This window comes from Gorilla gorilla, chromosome 7, assembly GCF_029281585.2.
Source record: "Gorilla gorilla gorilla isolate KB3781 chromosome 7, NHGRI_mGorGor1-v2.1_pri, whole genome shotgun sequence".
Classification (NCBI taxonomy): domain Eukaryota; kingdom Metazoa; phylum Chordata; class Mammalia; order Primates; family Hominidae; genus Gorilla; species Gorilla gorilla.
The window spans coordinates 136,925,468-136,941,244 of record NC_073231.2 but is presented as its reverse complement, the minus strand read 5'-3'; the positions used below and the strand labels follow the sequence as shown (position 1 = coordinate 136,941,244).

Genomic DNA, 15,777 nt, shown 5'->3' with positions numbered 1-15,777 from the left:
TCAAAGGAAGAGGGAGGCCATCAAGATCTGAAACAAAAAAGCTGCATTTATTGCTTGCTAAACAAGAAAAAATTGTACTTGCAAGACAGTCACCCCAAACAACACAGGAAAGGAAATTATGTAAGCATTTGGAAAGTGTTCAGTTCTATCATCAAAGTTCTAAAGAGTGTGCATTGTGACATAATGTGTGTTGAAGATCACCTTGTCCTCACCATTAACTCTCCAGTATCATCTACTGTGCTGTCATTCTCTCACATGGCCTTTGGTCATTGGTTCAGACAGGTCAGCATCACTGACCGTAAGCCTCTTCTATATATTCCTGGGTCAATCTTGAACACTCAAGAATTCTGTTAACCCCCTGCCAGTCCAGGACATGAGAATCTGCAAAGCTGACTGACACTGTATCAGCTAAAACTTGTCATCCTACCATCCTGGTGGAGACCTGCAACCTCCTTCAGCCTCTACCTAGGAATCCATCTGGGGCTTGTGTGCCTCACCTGGCTTAGTCCAGGAAGCGTAAGATAAAGTTTCCTTTTACAGGAACTCATCAAGGTCTAACTAAACTCTATTGCTTCCTCTTAAAATTTATTCCTCTCATCAGAGAAATCATTCTTAGAATAAGAGTGGGAGCAGAAAAGACAGAGTATCCTTGCCTAATCATTCCGTTTTCTCTCAAATTTAGTATATGTCTATAGTACTTTCTGCTTCCCAAAGATCCTAATGTTTATGACTCCAAAGCCAAGAAAAGCCCATCTTATTTTTGTTATCTACATTCTCCCTGTCATGTTCCTTCTCTGAGGCAATGGACAGAGAAAAAGGTAAGGATAGCTAGATAGAGCTCTACTCCAATAGGGAGAGGAGAAAGGACATAAGGAGAAATGGTAAAATAGACAAAGATCACTTAACATTTCATTTTTAATTTTTTTATTATAATTTATATGTGTACACAGAAGATGTGTATATTTATGGGGTTCATGAGATGTTTTGATACAGACATGTGATGCGTGATAATCACAGCATGTAAAGTGGGGTATCCATCCCCTCAAGCATTTATCCTTTGTGTAACAAACAATACATTTATACTCTTTGGTTGTTTTTAAATGTACTATAGTCTATAGTGACAATAATCACCCTGTTTTGCTATCAAATACTAAGATCACTTAGTATTTCAAAATTTTTATTCTGCCAAATTTATTCAGTTATGTTATTTATTGTTCACTATTCTATGTATATTATTTACTTTTATACTAAAGTAGTTTTCAACATTTTCTGTCCAAGGCCCTTAAAACAGATCTTGATTTTGGCAGTCAAGGCCAGAATTTGCAATGATTATATTAAAAATCAGCAATTATTTTTCTTGATCTAATAAAGATTGTATTAATAAAATCAGCTCATATGTTATTACAGAAGGCATACTGTACAATATATTTCTATGTGTTATAAATGAGTTCATTTATTTATTCATTTGATAAATATTTTGTGCACAGAATTCTTTATTACAAGGAAAGTTCTATGACTGGCCCTGAGGCAATAAAGAGAACAAAAAACAGGAAATGCAAAGTCATAGACATCAGAGATTAGAAATGGAGGTAAAACAAGGATTAAAACAACAAATAATATGTAACCGTTGACCTAGCCTCCTTGGGGTTTAGTAATAATAATATGTAACTGTTGACCTACAGTCATTCAGGCTCCGGAATAATAATATGTAACTATTGATCTAGTGTATAGGGAATGTTCAGTTGGAGCACTATTGTCATTCAGAGGAGGAAGATATTACATCAGTCTTAAGGCAAGATCTATTTAAAGAGGTAAACTTTGGATCTTGAAAAACAATGGAAAAAATGTGGATATATTAGAGGGTAGGAGAATTTTAGGGGAATATCCTCATGATAGTCCCTTAATATAGTAGATATAGTAGATATTCCTAAACTATATACATAGTAGAGTCCTCATGTATATTTCTATTTTGTAACTCTTTTTATAGTCATAACATGCATAAATACATATATTTTTCTTTTAAAGTATGCCTCTTTCTCATTAGCTTGTAGATGCATAGAAGGGAAGGATTGGATCAACTTCATTTACCACTGCATCCCCAACAGACAGTGCATAGTAGGTGCTCAGTAAATATCTGTGAACAAAAGAGTGAGGGCATGCATGAATGCCAAATAGACAAAATTTCAGACCAAACAAACATAAATGATAGAGAGAAAGTAGTGATGCTGAAGCTATGTGCATAAAGGTGTTAGTAGTAGGAAGAATAAAAAAGAATTTTGGAGCCACATCATGGCATACAATGAAAAGTTGCAGCCTCTGTATTTTATTCCATAGGCCTTAAGAAGCCACTGATGCTTTGAGAAATGGCATGAGTAGAGGTGTTTGAGAGCTGTGTATGTTAGAAAGATCACCTTGGTTAGAAAGATCACCTTGGCTGCACATAAGACCTTAATGGAATGAGGGCAAGCTGAATGGTGGATGTAGGAGAGCATTATATTTCCAGGCTTGGGGAGTGGAGTGGTGAGGCAGGTGGGAGGAGAACCCAAAAGACTTCAGAGGGAGAAATTACAGGAACTAGTAACTTATAGAAATTACAGGAACTAGTAACTTATAGAATGGAGGAAGAGTTAGAGATTATTCCAAGGGTTTAGTTTGGCTAACGAGATGGTGGTAGGACCATGCAAATAAACAGGAAACACAGAATCAGAAAATCATCCCTATCATCCTCCTTTCCCAACAAGCCCAATGCCCTTGGTCTGTTGAATAAAATCCAGACAAGTATCATCTTGCATAGAAACTCAGGATACCTTAAACCAGATCTATGTATCCTGATCCCAACCCAGGGATAAGACCCCTTACTACTGCACTTCCATCCATCTTAAGCCTTACCATTCCAAGTATGACTTTTCCTAAAGTAATAGAAAGTATCTTTGTGTATAGGAAAAGCATAATTTTTCCTCTTAGCTTTTTTCTTATTTTGACATACTTTCAAATGTACATGAGTTTCAAGAATAAAAAAAGTCTCATATACCATTCACCTAGATTCTCCCAATGTTAATATTTGCTTTCTCCTTGTCTCTTCTCCTTCTCTTCCCTCCTCCCACATAACTAAATCTATTTTTTTCTGAAATGTTTGAGAATAACTCATAGACATGGTGCTCCCTTACCCTGAAGGAATTCAGCTTGTAGTAGTTAAAGACAATGATAAATGGTACTTACTAATATAATTATATGGCCTTTCCTAAGCTAGTGTCTTTGTTTTCCTTACTCTCCCAGACAATTGTGTCTTTGGAACAAAGAGACAAGAAGACTATGCTAAGACAATACTAGAAGTAAGGATTATAAATAGACAGGAAAGCCTTTCTTTCCACCTTTTGGGTTAGATATCCCATTCGGCATCTCTGCACAGCTTGGTTGAATATTCTTTGGTAGCCCTTATAACATTAGCAACTTTTGCTAATGGAATAATTCTGCATTTACCACGGAGCCTGACACACAGTTTGCAATCAACCAACAATACACACCTATTGAAAGAATGAAGCCAAGTCCTACTCTGCTCTTAACCTTTGAGACGCTAACTACATGATTGCTTAAGACCAGATAATACTAGCTAAAGCTTGAACCATAAATCCTAACCCAGCATTCTCCCTTTAGCAAAATGACTTAGTCACAACATGGGGCTTTTCCGACTAAAATAAATCCTCCAAAGTCCTTGAGTGAAAATAGACAAAGAAGCAAACTTATTTCTACTTTTCCTCTAGATAAGTAGTTCACCACTATCATGGTACATCAGAATTTCCTGGGATGCTTTTTAAAACACAGATACCTGATATCTGAACCCTGCCACCAGAGATTCTAGAGTTTCTAATTGAATTGTCTTGTTGCGGAGTCTATATCATCCTTTTTTCTGTTGTCATTGCATTGTGCTTTGTTTTGTATTATCAGTTCGTCTTTCAGAATGGTTCTGTGGTGCTGCCACCACTATCTCTCAGCTTTGCTAAATTATTCCATGGTAACAAACAACCTCCAAAACTCTCAGGCTTGCAACAATAGAGGTTTATTTCTCTCCCATAGTATCTGTCCACATGGGTCAAATGTGGCTCCTCTCCCATTCTCTTCACTGCAGGACTCAGACTCAGACCGATACAACGTCCCTCTCTGGGACATCGCTGGTCTCAGGGAAGAGCTACTACATGTTGCCTTATGTGAACGTCCTTTGCACACAATGAAACCTCAATATTAACATTTTAAAAATATCATCATTGCTAGGTATTCAGTCAACTATCAGAAATACTATTACCAGAGGTAGTCATACAAAAGAACTACAGAAGTGGATCTCAAAACACAGACTTTTCCTTCCACTGTGCCATCTCAAGGTGATCCATTTTTCTCTTTTCACATCACCATGTCTGTGTGGATATGACAGACTGCATCCCATAGAAAAACTACACACACAAAACAAATCTTCAAAATCCTGGCTCTTTTTTCAACTTCTAATGTTTCAAAATATTTCAAAACTACAAAGAGAAGCCCAATATTTATTTAGCAATGATATTTCATCTGCTTCTCCCACTCTGCTTCATACTAAAATTAAAAGCTGATTGCCAAGGTGTCCAGGTACTATGGAGATTGGAAACATAAATAAGGTTAAAGTCTAAGAAAGACAGTATGGCTGAAAGAGAAGGCCAGAGAGAAAAACACAAAATCATGAGGGTGGGAGGCAGGAATATCAGCCCTAAAAAAATTCTTCAGGAAAAGAGATAATTCAAACTTGTAGACATACTTCTTAAATACAGCCAAATTCAAACACGACCCACTTGGAGGTTTTGGCAGTGTTTTTTCTTTCTCTGAGAAAAATGTCTAGATTATCAGAATCTTAATTATCAAAACTATCTAAACATAAGAAGGCAGGGAGACCACAAAAGGCTCTGTTTGATTTTTAATGTCACCAATGACAGCTGGGCAGACCCTAATAGCAACGAATTGTTGACCCCATATATGACACCACTGTCTGGGAACCCATTTCCCCAAATCTGGCCACAATAAATGATTAACAATTATGATGTTAAAAGGCAGTTAATCAATATGCAATACAGACTACAAACATGAACTCCCTTCTGAAGGTCTCCCATTCATGCCACAGTACGGCAAAGCTAAAAGAAAGTTTAAAGATTACCTTGTCCAATCCTTTCATTATATATCTGAGATGTCTCAGATGCGGGGAATAGATGTAATCTTCCCAGCAGGCAGCAGCATACCAGTGGCGGGGCTAGATTTGGAACCCAGACCCCCACTTCTTTTATACTCATTAGGTTTCAGTTAATGCATTGAAACAAACTGAGAAGGGTCAGGAGGTGAGACATGAAGACAATTATGTTAGCTGTATCATGGACTAAAACTTTGTGTGATGAGCGCTCAAACTGGCTTAGTAACACTTCTTTGAAATGAACTTAGCCCCTAAAACTGCAGACTTTCCTTATAGTGGGTGAAAGATGCTCCATTGAAGTAGAGAGAGCAGGTCAGAAAGCTTCCCTTTTCAGACAGACAGATCCCAAAGGAAACCCAGAGTAAGGTAAGCCATTCCTGCTGGGTTCCTTCTTCCAAACCCACCAATAAAATATGGTCAGTCCTCTTCTGGTTGAAGTGGAGATGCAGAGGTATAAAAAAGTTGGGGCAAGAGGCCAGGGACATCATTCTAAAGAAGATCCTTTCATAGAAAACATGAGACCAGGAGAAAGAACTCTCCCTAACATTTCAATTCCCTAACATTTTCATAATTTATAGAAAATTAACATTTTTTAATTATAGAGCTCAGTCATCAACCCAGGATCTTCCAAGGGGTTATATCATAAGGGGTTATAAGCCAACCCCTTATAACAGAAGATCAGCAATCTACCAAATCATTCCTGCCTCCCTTTTCATGAAGTCACTCCTTCAGTATTAACCATTATACCTCGTGGTATCCTTCCGGTAAACTGAATATTTTTCCCCCAGAATGGGTCAGACAGCCCTACAGTATGCCAGATAGATATAAGTTAAATTAACTCCAAGGCCATGCTATACCTAATACTAGAAATTTATATTTTATTCCACCAAATTATGCCCTGCCACTTTGTCCAAAAAAGCTCATAAGAGGTGCTCCAGCTCTCAAATACTGGAAATGTAGAGATGTTGCAGATGTAAGCCAACATGTCCAGCCTAGAAGGATTCTTGATCCCTTCACTTCTATAACCTGGGCTGTCATACTATAACAAATATCTTTCTGATAGGGTCTCAGATTTGTATAAGTCCAATTCCAAATCTCTCATGAGCTCCCTTTTTTAAAGAATCCAAAGAATTAATAGGGCTAAAAATATTATTTTGGCACTTACTTCATGACCAGAAAATTAGAAAGCATAAAGTCTCAGTCTCCAAATCACTTAACCCAAGTAAAATGTTATTCTGGTACTTAATTGCCCCAGGGAATAGCAGAAACTCAGAAGTATCTGAAGTTGAGAGCATTGCGGATGCTCATGACTAGAATGCTGGTCAGTCTATTTAAGCTATTAAGAGTCTATAGACTTGAGCTGAAACTTATTTAGGAGAAATCTACCATCAAGTATTAATGGTGTATTTGCCATACCTGATGGGGGAAAATGTCTCACTAATCTACTTTCCTTTTTTTTTTTTTTTTTTTTGAGGCAGAGTCTCACTCTGTCACCCAGGCTGGAGTGCAGTGGCTTTATCTCGGCTCACTGCAAGCTCCGCATCTTGGGTTCAAGCAATTCTCCTGCCTCAGCCTCCCTCCCAAGTAGCTGGGACTACAGGCACATGCCACCACGCCCAGCTAATTTTTTTGTATTTTTAGTGGATATGGGGTTTCACTGTGTTACCCAGGATGATCTCGATCTCCTGACCTCATGATCTGCCCGCTTTGGCGTAATCTACTTTCTTAAAGGGCTGCATTTATGAAACTCCTGCCTTTCACAAAAGCAAGGACATACCCATCTGTGGAAGCCCCTGTTAATTCAAAACCTCTTAACACTCTTGATCATGTTGAGCTCAACATTCCTGGCACCCAGGACAACGTCAGTACCTCAGCCTTCACATTATCTTTGTGAGCAAGCATGTTCATTTCTGAGATGGTGCTGTTCCTTCTTGCAATGAAATTCCTTGGGTCATAAAAAAAAAATCTGCCTTCTAGACTTCTCCTCATCCAAACATTTGTTTCTGTTAAAGTCACTCAGTATATTCTAGAACTAAGGCTGCTATTGATGCTTTGGAAATGTTTGTTCCAGGGTCCTGGTGAGGATCACTTCTTCTTCCATGAGCTCCTCAAGACATTGTCTTTGTTCCTTTTAAATGATCCTGGTCTTGAATAGAAGTTCTTTCTGCTAGATCCTATTTTGCTGCAGTTAACTATGCCTTCAATGTTTCTTTTTCCTCTGTTCTGCTAAGTCTCGCAGGAACACTTAACTGAGTTTCTAACTATTCAATCTGCTTCTTTGGCATCTTTCCTTCTCTAACAAATAAGAGTTCTACTATTTGCTGTAATTAAATGCCTTTCTTCTTTTCCTTCTCTGCTTTTTTGGTCAAGATATTTATTTGTCCAGTATTATACTCTTAATTTTATCTTATAGGCTGTTTCCCACAATGCGACATGTAAAATAAATAATTTCTTGCTGTGCCAAAAGCCTCTCCCATTTCAATAAGTCTTGTCCATTATTATTTATTGAGTTGAAGCATGCAATCCAGGAGATAATTTTCCATCAGACTACATCTAATGTAGGCTGGACTTAATCATCACTATTTTGCTTAGATTCCCTATGTGTTGTGGTAGAAAGAATCCTAAAATAGTCCCTAAGATATCCTACTCTAATCCCTGGGACTGTGAATAGGATAAGCTATCACACTGGGGATTATGCTACATTATATGGCAAAAGGAATTCTGAAGATCTAATTAAAATTATTCATCGGTTGACAGTGAGTTAATCAAAAGGAAGATTGTGCTATCATGTAATTAATCTAATCATTTAACTGTGAAGAGTTATCTCTGGATGGTAGCCTTAGAATCATAAATCCAAAATTAGATTAAATGTAAAAGCTGCTAGTTCACCTATAACATCTATGTCACTGTGAAGTCGATCCAGAAATTATTTTGCATATGTTCTGATGATTTCTCTTGTCTGTCCAGACTTTCTGGATCACTCACATGTCTCTCCCAGTCTTCAGGGGATTCTTTATATGGTCACCTCTTAGTGAGTGCCAGCACCCTGGCACGTGAATTCCAGTCTAATTTCCAAGATCTTTCCTCTTTATTATATTTCATTGTACAACTGTCATGTTTTCTGATCTAAGAGCAACCAAAATATTCTAAGGCCCTCTTTTAGAGCAATTATACCAAGATGCATTACTTTTAATTTTATATCTGCTTATCATAGTCCTTAACATCAATTTTTCCTTTTATATCTGCCTTATTATTTTTCTAAGATGTCAACATTTCTTCCATGGTAATCTGTTTTTTGTTTCTGCTTTAACACTCTCTTCCTATACTTAATTTCCATTTTTCTATTGCTATTGTCCAGACAATAAGACTAATGCATACCAGTCAATATATTCTAGTTCTTCCTTGATTTTCTACATAATCCCTTTGTGGTAAATATTCGAGGCACAGGCAGCCTTTTGAGTTACCTGATTAACCTCTGGATTTTCAATAATTATCTCTAAGAAAATAGTTTATTCTTTTTTACAGTGAAGATCTCTCTTTATTTTGTTTGCTGATAAAATATACCACCATTCTGTAGACAAAATCATTTCATCTTGGGAAATTAAAGTCATAGTCAGATGCTTCAAAATGAACAAACTCTATGCCAACTTGACACCATGCAGTGGTATGTAACTATCAGGAACCAGCAGACAAGCTCATATTTGTAAGAAGTTGGTACCTTCAGGTTCTTCCTTTGGTCTTTAGTGTAGCAAATGGAGTTTACAGCCACAAGTTTAAGGCCACCTGCCTAGGCCTGACAATAACAGTTTAAAGCAAGAACTTAACACATTAGGGCTCTGCAGTACAAGTGGAACATAGCTAGCTTTATTGTTTTGAAGTCCCAGTTGCAGATCTGACTCTTGGCTGAGGATCTCGGGAAAAGCAGACATTTTGTACCACCCATCAAGACCAAAAGGTTCTAATCTCTGTCTCAACCTTGCCTGAAATACTAAGGCAAGCCACATCTGAATGCTTTAAGGTCCACTTACAACAGCCCAAAATGAAGATCTAAATGGCCATCATATTCCTATGGTGTATGATTATTAAAATTCTACCTTGCTTATATAATAAAACCTACTCATTTGTAGACAAAGCCTCCAGAAGGACCAAGTACACAGCTGTAAAACCAAAACCAGTCCCATGGTACAACACAGATCACTACAAACTAGTTAAGATCCCCCATGGATACCACAAGCCAAAGCTTTGGGTCCAACGCCATGCTCCTGTGTTGCCAGAAGTCAGGGACCCTGAACAGAGGGACTGGCTGGAGCCATGGCACAGGAAACATAAGTTATGAAGATTTCATGGACATTTATCACTTCCCTAATAATACTCTTATAATTTCTTATACCTGTCTTACTTTAATCTCTTAATCCTATTATCTTCATAAGCTGAGGATGTACGTCACCTCAGGACCCTGTGATGATTGTGTTAACTGTACAAATTGATTGTAAAACATGTGTGTTTGAACAATATGAAATCAGTGCACCTTGAAAATGAACAGAATAACAGCAATTTTAGGGAACAAGGGAAGACAATCGTAAGGTCTGACTGCCTAAGGGGTCGGGCAAAAAGGACCATATTTTTCTGCTTGCAGAGGGCCTATAAACAGACGTGCAAGTAGGAGAGATATCGCTGAATTCTTTTCCTAGCAAGGAATATAATACGAAAAGAATTGCATTCCTGGGAGAAGGTCTATAAATGGCTAGTCTGGGAGTGTCTGTCCTATGTGGTTAAGGACTGAGATACGCCCTGGTCTCCTGCAGTACCCTCAGACTTACTAGGATTGGGAAACCCCAGTCCTGGTAAATTTGATGTCAGACCGGTTCTCTGCTCTCGAACCCTGTTTTCTGTTAAGATGTTTATCAAGACAATAAGTGCACTGCTAAACATAGACCCTTCTCAGGAGTTTTTGATTTTGCCCTTTGCCTTGTGATCTTTGCTTTGTCCTTTGCCTTGTGGTCTTTACTGGCCTCAGAAGCATGTGATCTTTGTTCTCCTTTTTGCCCTTTGAAGCATGTGATCTTTGTGACCTACTCCCTGTTCATACACTCCCTCTCCTTTTGAAATCCCTAATAAAAACTTGCTAGTTTTGCGGCTCAGGTGGACATCACGGACCTACCGATATGTGATGTCACCCCCGGTGGCCCAGCTATAAAATTCCTCTCTTTGTACTCTTTCTTTTTATTTCTCAGATCAGCCGACACTTTGGGAAAATAGAAAGAACCTATGTTGAAATATTGGGGGCAGGTTCCCCCAATACTCCTGACCAACAAATCCTCTATCCTTTACCTTTTATTTTACCCTTAAATATTATTTCTTATCTGTGTTTAAGATTATTTGCTTTCACCAAATGACAGATATTGGTAGTCAATAAATAATACCTCACTCTTTTCTAATTATGGGGCCAACTGATAACTGGATTCAAGATTGGAGAAATGAAAATCAAATATCATCTTCACTATGATAAAAGCTGTTAATAGTTATTAATATGATTTCCATATAGAGTCAATGGGCTTACTAACACTCTGAATTAAACTTAACTCCAAATCACTGTTTCCCTCATTGGGCATACAAAGTCAGCCTCCACTAAACTGGTACATAATGGAGAAAATAGACTAGATGGTTCCTCTTTACAAACAGGAACATCCCAAAAAGAAGAATCAGAATGAACTGAGCAATTCACTAGTCAATTAAATTACTCTTTCTTCTCTGAAGGTGGTGGTAAACAAAGAGGCCAAGATGTTGCTGTAATGGGGGACCTTCTGCATAAAAACATAAAGCCAAGGAGGAAAGAGGCTTACCACTGAACAGTTAGAATCTTGGCTCAATTTTGGGTGTTGCTAAAGAAATTAAGTCAATCATATAGATGGAACCATGCTAATTATTAAATGCTACTCTTAATATAAAATCAAAGATATAAAGAATTAAGAAATTATCCAGTTTAATCATTAATTTACTGATTCATCCATTCATTCCTTTATTCTAGCAAAATTTATTGAAGGCCTACAATATATATGACATTGTTCAATCTCTTCTTTTGAAAATGAAGAAACCAAGGACTAGAGTGGTAAAGCAGTTTGACCAATATCACGCAACAAATTGGAAACAGAGCCTAGAGTGAAACCCATTCTTCCAGGCATCCTGGAATGAGCGGACATTAAAATATGTGGTGTGGGGCGGGTCACGTTTGAAATGCTGAACTCAGTTCTACCAACCTCCAAGAAGTTATTGACAATGACCATGACCTAAAAGGAAAAAACCAGAGTAGCAACAGAAAGTGTGGAAAACATATCATGTGAGAAGTTAAAGAAAGTACGCTGTGGTGGAAAAAATTTGTTCCCCAATGTCAGATGACCTGTTTTCAAGACACAGATTCACTCACGTGGACTTGCCATAACTTTGGTCAGGTCCCCCCATCTTCCCAAGCTTCCATTTCCTCCTCTGTAAAATGAGGGTGATAATAAAGTCACTGCTGTTCTCACAGGATTGTAGTGAGAATTGTAGATGATGATGGGCCAGGATGATTTATGTAAAGCTGATGTGAAGTTAGACATTTATTATTGTTGTTGTTATTAATATTTTAAAAACAATAGAATTGAGAATATTGAGTCAAGAGACAATAAGATCAAGTTGAGCCATGGATATTTGAGGTACTATCTCTCAAAACAAAGGGAAAAAAAGATGAATAAAACATCTGTTTCTTTGGTATTTTGCTAAATTATTATTACAAACTCACAACTAAATAGTGCTGTGGTTATTGTGATCCTAACTATGCAGATGAGGAAAACGAGGTTTCAGAGAGGCTGTGAAATTTGCCCAAAGCAGCATGGTGAGGAAGTAGAGGAGACAAGGCTTAGATGGACTGGAACTCCATCCTCTCTCCCTGCACCACAGTGCCAATCAATATACCCTAAAACACAGCACAGCTGGGAGAGCAGATCAGAGAGGTGGAGAATGAACTGGGATCAAACTTGAGTTTTCCTGGCTGGCTCAAAGCATAGCTACTTTCCATCATCAAGGCAAAGAGCAGTGTGAGAAGCGTGTGAGCTCTAGAACAAAACTCCTTGGGTTTGCATCTGGGTTCTAGCAATTACTTGCTATATGGTTTTAGGCAAAATAATCTGTCTATGTCTCCCTTTTCTAATCTGAAAAATGGCAATGATAATAGATGGTCTTTTCAGGCCATTATTATGTGAGAACATATGAGATAATGCAAGTAGGATGCTTGCAATTGCGTAGTATAAATACAAGCATTATGCTGAACTCTTTGCCAGAGGAAATAGAATGCAGTCTTTTGTTCTCAGGTCCAAGATTGGGAGAGAGATTGGGTCAGGTAACATTCAGGTTCCCTTCAAACTTTTAGACCCTAACTACACTTTTCTTTCCCTCTACCCTATTTATTGCCAGCCAAAGGCCTCATGGAAGAGTCCTGTAGCCCAGCAAAGTACTTCACTCAACATTGATTTTGATCATAGCAAAAGGAATTTGGAAAATAACATCAAAGTGCTAGGTACAAAAATTGATTTTTAAAAATAGGTACACTAAAGCCACTTCAGAGAATTTGCTGGCATAGTTCAGATATTTAGGGATTTTTCTGCCTCTTCTTTTAAACTGATCAAACATTTATCACAGTGTCCTAAAAGGCCTAGATTCCAGGAAGTCCATACTGAGGCAATAAAAAAGGTTACAGCCAGACAGCATGCTGTCACATCTTGATGGCAGAGATCAAACTTCTCTCAGGGTATGAGGAGGGGACAAGTCTTAACAGGCAGTTTTAACTGTAGGATAAGAATAAGCAAGGTGGCATCATTTTCCAAGTCCCATTGATACTGGGTGAAAGTGACAGAAAAACCAAACTGTTTCCCTATCCCCCACATAACTCAATGTTAACATGGCTCTAATTGAATTAAGGATAAGTTCCTATTTGAGGTGATACGTACTTTTGGTTTATTTTAACTGATTTTTTAAAAATAAAATTTAAAATAATTTTTAAAAATAATTGTAGCAATGGAGGGGTGGGGATGGCCACTCTTACAAAATATTGATGAGAATGTGAGATACATCCTTTTGGAAGGCAGTATGATAATATACATGCATCCACTCCCACAATGTATTTTGACCCTAAAATCCCATTCCTAAAAACGTTATTAAGCACGTAAGAAACATCAATGTGTATGATCAATGCAGCTTTGTATGTGACAGCCAAAAATCAATGGAAAAACAAAGGTTCAGAACTATAAAACCAGTGAAATAAATTATGACATATCAATTAAATGGAATACTAGCTGGTTATCAGACTGAAGATTTAGGAAAAAAGTAATGACAGGAAATCATTATAAGCAATTATCAAATAAAATGAGCACATTATTAGAGAGTGTGAGCTGTGTAAGTGTAATTGTGTGCATTCATTTACATAGAAAAAATAAAACCTAGAAAGATGGATTACTAAAATGTACACAGTGGTTATTTGGAGATAGTGGGATTCGGATAATTTTTATGTTCTTTTTCATGCTTTCATGTATTATCCAAATTACTTCAAATAAATTTCAAAACAAATATCAATTCACAACAAGAAATAAAATCAATAACCTATTTTAACAAAGCTTGATCTACTACTACTTTATATAGGCTAAGAAGACAAATGGAGATTTGCAGAAGAAAATATCGTATGGGTTATCCTGGTAGTCTCCAGAGAATTAACTGAGTCATCCACATTATTTAGCTCCATCTCCATCCTTCATGTGATAGGAAATAGAGTTTTGAAGTCGAGGTAATCATAAAAAGGCCCCAAATCACCTCTGCCACTTATTGACCATGTGATGTTAATTTTGCTGAGCTTTAATTTCCTCATTTGTAAAATAAAGATCGATAGTTCGAAGCTTTATTGTGAGAACTCACTGAGAAGATAATTTTGAAAGCAATTGAACATGGCCTGTTCACAATTGGACTTTAATACATGCAAGATGCATTACTATATCATTCACCTATTTAAAAAATGAGTTAAAAACATTAAATGAGATAAGGTCTGAAATGCAATTATGTGATAGAGGACACAGAAAGTGAGCACCCACTGAAGGTTGGCTCTCTCTTCTGCTCTTCTTTGCCTGCACCTGAACTTTATTCCCTTCTCAAGCCTCTGCTCTCACTTTCCTTTCAGGACATAAAGCAGCATCACCAAATAGAGAGTTGCTACCTCTGCCAAAGGCAAAAAGGAGATAGGGAAGCTGCCACAGCATCTGTTGGTTCCAGGAAGAAACCACTTTGCCTGTGGCCTGGGGATAGAAGGATGACACCTCATCTAGTTACTTTATGCATGGCAGTTCTGCACTAGCAAAAACTCAGAGGCCAACCCCCAGACTGGAGCCTGAAATGTTGCTACATAAAACTCAGTGTTTCCATGACTGAGCTTGCCAGCTGCAACAACAATATCAGCAGAAAGATCGCTTCTGATCAACTTCTCCTTCCAAATCTCATGTGAGTGCAAATGCTGGCAGAAACTCAATTTAACCAGAACCCTACTTGTAAGGGAGTCTGGGAAATGTAATTTTTAGATTACTAGTTTTACAAATATAAATGTATATGGAAGGAGGTTGGAATGGAGGTTGAGTGCTGATCTGCCATATCCACATCATATCTCCTTTAGACTCTGACACAAGAGGTGGCCTTTCCCTGAACCCTATGCTTTAGAAGATCCTGAATACCACAGATGCAATATGAGTAAATTTATAAAAACACATTTATGCTCCTATCTCTTGGGAACCTATATTCAACAGTGGCACAGCACAACCCATAAACCAAAGCATCAGCTCACAGACATTGTTCAGGCCTTAGAGAAGTGTTTCTCAAGGTCACTTACCATATATTCTTGAAAGGAAAGATGGCCAAGTCCAAATTCCATGGAAGTTTGTGAATGGAGCCACTTCAGACTTTGGGGGTGGACACAACTTTGCACAGAAGACCTGAAGAGTGAAAATATTTGGGAAAGAGAAAAGATAAAATTACTACCTTGTGAATTTTTTCCTCTCATGAATAATTTTTTGGCATTATTAAAGCACCAGATTTCCAGGAATCTCAAACATCCATTTTTCTTGAATCTTTTTATATTACAGTTTGTGGTTTGGAAGGTACTCTACTATTCAGAATAATTGCACATATCAACTGAGAAACATTTCAATATTAAACCATGCACTTCACTCTTAAAATTGTATATTTTTAAGCTTAAGTATAACGTGTTTAGTATTATCTCAATTCTTTACATTGGCAAGTTGGTGATCATTGAATGGAAGAAATGTGAATATGTTATTTTTATAAATATATTTAATAAGATTTATACACATAAAATAATTATATTTGAATAATTTTACTTAAATTTTCATATTAATTCATTTTAATGATATTTCATATTTCTATTAAGCAATATTAAATACTATATAAGCCAGGTATGGTGGCTTATGCCTGTAATCCCAGCACTTTGGGTGGCCAAGGTGGGAGAATGGCTTGAGCTCAAGAGCTTGAGACCACCTGAGCAA

General features: G+C 37.4%; 1 long non-coding RNA gene across 1 annotated transcript; it reads left to right on the top strand.

Moving 5' to 3' along the window:
* Positions 1-214: 214 nt before the first annotated feature.
* Positions 215-15,313, top strand: LOC134759126 (uncharacterized). The gene is made up of 3 exons (XR_010135050.1): positions 215-282; positions 13,877-14,018; positions 14,406-15,313. It is a non-coding gene; the product is annotated as an uncharacterized lncRNA (long non-coding RNA).
* The last annotated feature ends 464 nt before the right edge of the window (positions 15,314-15,777 follow it).